Source organism: Leopardus geoffroyi, chromosome B4 (genome assembly GCF_018350155.1).
Source record: "Leopardus geoffroyi isolate Oge1 chromosome B4, O.geoffroyi_Oge1_pat1.0, whole genome shotgun sequence".
Lineage (NCBI taxonomy): Eukaryota > Metazoa > Chordata > Mammalia > Carnivora > Felidae > Leopardus > Leopardus geoffroyi.
In genome coordinates, this window is record NC_059341.1 from 48465719 (window position 1) to 48473559 (window position 7841).

At 40.9% G+C, this 7841-nt stretch overlaps 1 protein-coding gene across 1 annotated transcript in view; it reads left to right on the forward strand.

The window, feature by feature from the left end:
• PDE6H (phosphodiesterase 6H) overlaps positions 1–7841 on the forward strand; it is a 180169-nt gene that overhangs the window by 103264 nt on the left and 69064 nt on the right. The gene's annotated exons all lie outside the window — the stretch shown is intronic.

The window sequence follows — 7841 nt, forward strand, 5'->3', positions numbered from 1 at the left end:
AGTAAATTAATAGTGGCAATAAGATATGATCAATGCTGTATTGGTTAAGGCCAGTATCATGCACTCAGGTTGCCCAGAGGCCCAAGGGGACCTCTAGAGAGACCCATTTGAGTAGGGCCCTTGGTGGCTAATGACAGGCTTCCAACTAGGAAAGGCGCAGCAGATATTCTGTGTAGAAATAGTTAGTCCCTTAGTACAAACTAGAAGAGAAAAGGAAAAACAAAGAAAGCTTGTGAAGTGTGCGTCTGCCCCCTTTGGGATATTCCTCAGGGATAGTAATTGATGCTCACTCTGTTGCCAAGTGATGTTCCAAGTCCTTAATTTGTGCCATTTCATCTGATCTTCACAATAAACCTACAAGGTTAGTGCTGTTATTATTCCCATTTTGCGCTGTAGGAGACACAGAGGAATTAAGAAACTTGGAGAAGTTCACACAGTTAATAAGTTGTAGAATCAGACTGTCTGACCCCAGAGCCCATGTGCCTAACTGTCATGATACATTGCCTTCCACCAGGCTCTTCCAGATATTTGTTCCAAATGAAGAACTAGAAATAATTATTAGTGTGGTTTCTTTGGCAAGTCCCTTGTAAACTTCACTAATCACAAACCCCTACATTTTAATAGCACTTCACATAATCTCCTGAAGAGAAAAGGAAGAGGCAGATTCGAGAGGAAAGGAAAATCTCTAAAAGGTGGAAGAGAGAGAACTGAAAGCAATCTCAATCCTGGCTCCCGTTGTAGAACTGAGTGCCCTGTTGGAACAGGAAGTGATGAAGACCATCATCCTTAATTAAAGCTAGAAGGGCAGTGAGTGCCAAAAAATAGACTGCAAGATGCAGATAAAAATGGGTCTCCCTCACTGGGATTCATGTGCTAACCTTTATAAACGAAAGATAAAAGATCCTACCAGGGTTCAGGTAATTCATCTTTTATCGTGTCCAAATTGTATTATTGTTAGCTTCTGTTAAGAATTCCTTGTATTGGGGCGCCTGGGTGGCTCAGTCGGTTAAGCGTCCGACTTCGGCTCAGGTTGTGATCTCGCAGTCTGTGAGTTCGAGCCCCGCGTCGGGCTCTGTGCTGACAGCTCAAAGCCTGGAGCCTGTTTCAGATTCTGTGTCTCCCTCTCTCTCTGCCCCTCCCCTATTCACGCTCTGTCTCTCTGTCTCAAAAGTAAGCAAACGTTAAAAAAAAAAAGAATTCCTTGTATTGTTGGTGATATTATTCATGAAGGGGTTGAAATGTTCTTCAAGGATCTGGGGCAATAATCAGATAGTGGAGCCCCAGATTCCGAGGGCTTTGGGGAGCAGATTTGTGAGAAAAGAGTGAAAAGGAAGAAAGAGGGAGGATGTTTATTTTTAATAAAGAGACCCTGCCCAAACTTCCTGAACTCAAACCAGTCTAGACTTGTTTTTTCCATTTTACACAATGTCCGCAACAACAGAATAAATTTATTAAAACCAAACAAACTGGGGGTTGAGCTTTGGCACTGAAAGCCAGACAGAAATAGAATCAGCCGCTTTTGAGTTGAGTCTAATGGCTGATTTACAAACCAGTGGGAGATGTAGGCCGTGTTGGCCTTAACTGAACCAAAGTTATTTTCATTATGAGGAGACAATGGGGAGGTAGAATGTCTGGCCTGGCGCCCAGGACGTGAGCTAGTCAGTTCTGCCCTCCTTTTCCTTCAATTTTCAAAACCCAAAATGTCGGAGTTGAAAAGAACCTTTACAGTCATTTCCTTCATCCCCTTATTTTGTGTGGAGGAAATTGAGACTTGGAGAAGTCACATGTCCTCCTGTGCCCATGACAGAAGTACATTCGAACCACGTATGCCTGTGCTGTCGGGCGGCACCTACAGATGAGGAGATTCCATTCTTGGCTCTTCTGGGCTGGGAAAATAAATGTGGAGACATTTCAGTCTGCACACCCTTGACCATAAACTCACAGAGCCAAGTCTATCAATTAGATTAACTGTGTGTTGGAGGATTGCACAGCTCTCTCCCTGTCTTAGCCATTGAGGCTGAAGTGTTTCAGCATCAGGGACGTGTGTGTGTGTGTGTGTGTGTGTGTGTGTGTGTGTTTGTAGAGCGCTTGTTCAGAGGAGTTTCTGGGTCCAGGCCAAAATCAGTGTGTGTTTTTACATCTCAGAGTGCTTTCCATTCCTCACTTCATTTTATCTTTGCTATGTATTTGCGAGGAGATAGAAAGTTAAAATTAACTCAATTTCACATGTTAATGGAGTGGGAAAGTGATAGGAATGGGAAAATAAGACAGTCACATTCCCAGGGGGACGTGCTAAACTTAATGGAGAAGTCGGAACTGTTTCAGCTTTCCTAATGGTAGGGCCACACTGTCCCCGCTCCTTCCATTAGTATGAATTAGACCAGTTGTACAATAAATGGACGCTGGAATGTGCAGGTGCTCCTACGTTCGTTAGTTAATTTGCTTCAACACGTTGGGTCAATTTTGAAGAGATGTATGGCATTTGGAATCCTAAGAGTCACTTTTTTCTGGATGCCATTATTTTAAAATCTAAATCTTCACATCTAAAGAGGCAGATCCTTTGACAGTCCTCTTTGTGATGAACAGTACTCCATACCTTTCTCCTCTTATGGACAATCATTTTACTATGACATTATAAAAGACGAGATGCCTTAAATAAATGAAACCTCATAATAGTCTCTTAAGTGCAGAGCAGAGAAATAACAGATGGAAAAGATAGTTGCTTAGAGAAGTGACTTTTTCCTTAGATTTCCCATTCACTTAAAATTTTTTTCCCTTTCCTACAACTATGGCCACTTCTCTCCGATCTTAGAGGCTTGATCTCTCTAGAGGGAGAAAAAAATGAAATCTTTTATCTTGGTGGATTTCTTAGTATCTGTTTATTTAAGGGATGTGTCCTTTACAGAATCGCGGTCAAGAATTCTTAGAAGTGCGTGAGAAATTAATATTAGCTCCACAAACACAACAGCCTTTGCTGTGGTTTGGGTTCTGTTGTTTTTGGTGACTAATAACTATAACTGATATATGGCTTATTCCAAATGCATCTCTTTTAAGATCCTGCTTGATGGTTATCACAGCTTTCCTCATTGACTCATTAGTCATCTAGCGACAAAGTCCTTTTAAGTTTATTCTTAAAATGTCTATCTCTTACTGGAAATTGAAAACATTGTGCTTAAAAACAGACATTTGAGAACTATGTGGAAATTGTGTTTCGTGACTTGAGCTTTTCAGAAATTGTTATGCTAAGATACTGATATATACTTAAAATCACACAGATTGGAAAATGGTGAATTTCTCCTCCAGGAAACCCTGATGAACTTGAATATTCTATAATTTAGCAAATTGGAAAATAAGAAGGTGGAAGGAGAACTAGAAGGTCATAAGCTGATGACAGTTCTAAAACTGTAGCCCTAAGTAAATTGCCATTTTAACACTTGGTGTGGCTTCCATAATTATATCCAGCCTTAACCTCACTGGCTACCATTCTTTCCCAAACACGAGCTGACCCCAAGGGAGCAGTGGTTCTTTGACCCTTGGCCCTCACCTTACAAATCAACATCACATTATTGGCCACTACCATTCTTGCATTTCACAGTCACGTAAATACGCACCTTACCACAAACTACCTGCCTGCTGTGAACACCTAATATTTCCCTTTATTGACTGACTAGCTTCTTCCATCTCCAGCCCTGGCATATCATTTGTGGTGTGAAAGGAAAGAAGCATGTGGAGTGAACAGAATGAGTCAGTCCAAGAGAGGCTGCAGGTCTAAGGAATTAGATCACAAGTAATTATTTCCTACCTTCATTCTGTGGCATATTTGCCAAAGTGTGGTGGAGTGAGGGTTACTCTTTCTGTGGTATATTTGCCAAAGTGTGGAGGAGTGCCCTTTGAAAGCAGTGAGATTCTTATGATCCTGATGTAGAGTGTAGAGATTTCAGGACAGGGCCAAAACTTTCGATATACTGTTCAGTGTATACCACTTCCCTCCAGATACTTCCTTCCCTGACCACACTCTTTTGTACTCAGCCTTGATACTGTAACTCAACCTGAATCAATCTCTGCCCCATCCAGTGACCTGGAGCAACACCCTAGGTTGAGGTGAAGATAGAGGAAGGAGTAAAGACAGAGGCCATGAGTTTGTAGGAAAGCAATAAAGGATGGACTACTGGGTGGTAATTATTAGCAAGAAGGTTGATGTGAGGAAGTGAGCGGCAGGAAGTGGAGATAGCAAGATAAGGTACTATCAACTTTGGATAAAAAAGGAAAAGATATGTAGCAAGAAATATGATTGGGTGCACAAAATTTAGTTGGTACAAATAAGCATCACGGTCACAATTTAGAGTTAAGCCTAACATCAATTTTTGCACAGTCACTAATTACTGTTCAAGTTTTCACTTTCTCTTTGTTGATATGCATTATGACCACCATCATCAAAATATTTGAATATCTACTAAGTATATTAGAAATTCAGACCACTTCTCAAATTCCCAGTGAACTTCGTGTTTGTCCTGTAACCCATCTGGGGAACCAGATGGTGAGGATGGGAAGAGGTGACGTTAACATTATGCTTTGGGTGTCTCATCTGTTTTCTGGTCCATCTTCATCTCATGGTAGAGGTACTCAATCAATATTTGATGAAGGGATGAATGAGTGAGTGATCATGTTGTACTGCCGCTGGAAGCCTACTCTAATCCTTTTAGTGAAGACAACATGGTCATATGTTCTGCCCCAACCCTGATTCAGTGAAGGCACTACGTATTTTATTTGATAAATAAATTCATTCTTTTGCATTGCATTGGTTCAGTGATTACGGTAATCTGAAAGAAAACACTGTTCCATCTGCTACAGTAGATACTATGGTGAGCCACATAGATCACCCCCAACTTCTTTATATCAGACACACTCTTCACCTATGTCTTAGTCTGTTTGGGATGCCATAATAAAATATCACAGACTGAGTGACTTATAAACAAGTGAAATTTATTTCTCACAGTTCTGTAGACTGTAAGTTCAAGATCAGGGAGCCATCATGGTTGCGTGAGGCCCCTTTTCTGGGTTGCAGACTTCTAATTGTATTTTCACATGGGAGAAAAGGAAGGAATCTCTCTGGAGTCTCTTTTATAAAACACTCATCCCGTTCATGAGGGCTTCACTGTCCTGACCTAATCACTTCTCAAAGACCCCCCCCATCTCCTACTAACATCATATTAGGCATTATGATTTAATAAATGCATTTTGGGGACACACAAACATTCAGACCATGACCCCCCAGCTGCTGGTTGTATCGATTCAGCTCTTAGCTGAATCCCACTCACTGACCTCCAACACAGAGATTTCCCTCTGCTAAGGTGAGCTGCCTTTCCTGTGATCACACACCTTTCCTGTGTGTGGCCTGCATCAAACGATCACTGTGAGGGTATAAAGGCCTGGCCCCATTCTCCAGTTTTAGACAACTCTGCAAGTACATCCCAGCACTAACTATGCCCATGAGTTAATCTGAGCCCTTGTTGTGACTGTGTCATAGCCCAACTTTTCCTTCTGCCCAATCCTACATTCCTCATTTCCCCACAGGTCCCTAGGGTACTCTCCAATAAACTTCCTGCAAGGAAATTTAGTCTCAGAGTCTTCTTCTTGGGAAACATAACCTCTAACACAACATGTTTTTTAATTTCAAAGTTCTTACGTCACCACTGCTAGAATTATGTCAGATCTTTTCTATTTTTTCTTCCTCAAGCCTCGGCTAACACCATATGTTCCCATATTAAGACCAGTGAGCCTAATGTAGAAATTGTATCCTGCTATTAAGACTTAGTGGAACCAAAATAACAAGTGGATGTGGATGAGGATGTGGAGAAAAAAGAATGCTCTTGCACTGTCAGTGGGAATGTGAATTGGTGTGGTCACTAAGGAAAACAGTATGGAGGTTCCTCAAAAAATTAAAAATAGAACTACCATACAATCTAGCAATTCCACTTTTAGGTATTAATCTGAAGAAAACCAAAACACTAATTTGAAAAGACAAATGAACCCCTATATTCACTGCAGCATTATTTGCAATGGCCATGATATGGAAGCAACCCAAGTGTCCATTGGTAGGTAAATGCATAAAGAAGATGTGATGTATATAAAATGGAATATTACTCAGCCATGAAAAAGAAAGAAATATTGACATTTACAACAGCATGGTTGGACCTAACGACTATTAATTACATAAGTGAAATAGACAGAAAAACAAATACCATTCAATTTCACTTATCTACATATAAAGGATGGAGTAGATTGGGAGACAAGGTAGGTGAAGGAGATTACGAGGTACAGTCTTCCAGTTATAAAATAAGTAAGACATGGGATATAAGGTACAGCACAGGGAATGCAGTTAATAATATTGTAATAACTCTTTATGGTGACAAATGATAACTAGACTTCTTGCAGTGACCATAATGTATATAAAGATCAAATCATTATGCCATATACCCAAAACTAATACAATATTTTATGTCAATTGTTCTTCAATTAAAAAAAAGACTAGTGTAACTAACTGTTTGGATAATGAAGCATTCAAGTTTGGATTCCACACTTTTCATAACCTATAGAAGTAACTTAACTCCTTCGCCCTTCACTGTCCCCTCCTTACCTTCACTCCTGGTGTAACTCAGACGTTTCATTGTCAAGCCCATGGAAACAATGACTGAATGGAAAGAAAAGAGGGAGACACTGGGCTATCGTGGAAATGATTTGAAGGGTGGGGACTCCCCTTCAAATTTACAGGGGTAGAATTTTAAAATTCATTTGTTTGATTTCTAGAGTACTTTTTCTCCAAAGGTTCAAAACTCAAAACAGGTTTTTAATTAAGTTCTTCCTTTTTCTAGGCTCTAGAAATGTAAAAGTACTGTAATTAGGAGCATGGGTCAGATACATCCCACTCCCTGTTTTATTTTTCTTTGCTTAGAAAACCAGATACTTTCAGAAAGGTAGAATAAATAAATAGGGCTGGTTCCAAACGCATTGTGAAATAGTTTGTCCATGATGAGCCTCTTCCCTTTTGCGGCAGACTATTTTTCTTTGTGGCTACTCTTCCCCTAACATTGAGACTTCTTGGTTTATTGCCAGTCTCCTGTCCTCCTTCTTCTCCTCCCTCTCCTGGCCATGACCTACAGTCAGTCTGATGGCCTCCCTGCTACCTGTTGTTACTATAACTGAAACGTCCCTATTGTACAGCTAACTTTTCTCTCTTAGGAAGCAATTTTGCTTGGCACACTTATACTTGGTTAGTAAGTATTTAAATAGCTGGATGAGACTATGAATCAATAAACTGCTCCCTCACAATACACCACTTAGCACCCACCCTGCCCCCATCCACTCAAGGTAAACATGTATAAACAGGGGCTTGAAAGAAAACAACATGCCTTCCCTTGTAGCAGGACCAAACTAGGTGAGTTGGGAGAGGAGTCCTATGACAGATGAATGTTAGAGTATTGTGTTAACCATGTGCTTCTGATGTTTTGATGTTATGTCTGGGGCCTTGCTGACCCTGGAGAGACTGCTCCTCATAAAGCTAGCTAATTCACAGAGATGGTGAACAACTCACCCAGGGCTGTCTTTCATATGCAAACCAACCAAGCCAGAGACCATACCCTCCCAAACCTGCTTTAACTGAGCTCTCACTGGGCTCTCACACTCTGATCCACTATTCACCTGCTCTCATCACCTCAGGACCAGGTTCTGGACAGCTAGGGACAGATGACATTATTCAAAGCAGCCAATCAAGCCTGCTTACCTGGCCTTGACTATGCTTCCCACACAAAGCACAATAAAGGCTATTGCCTATATTTTCCCCT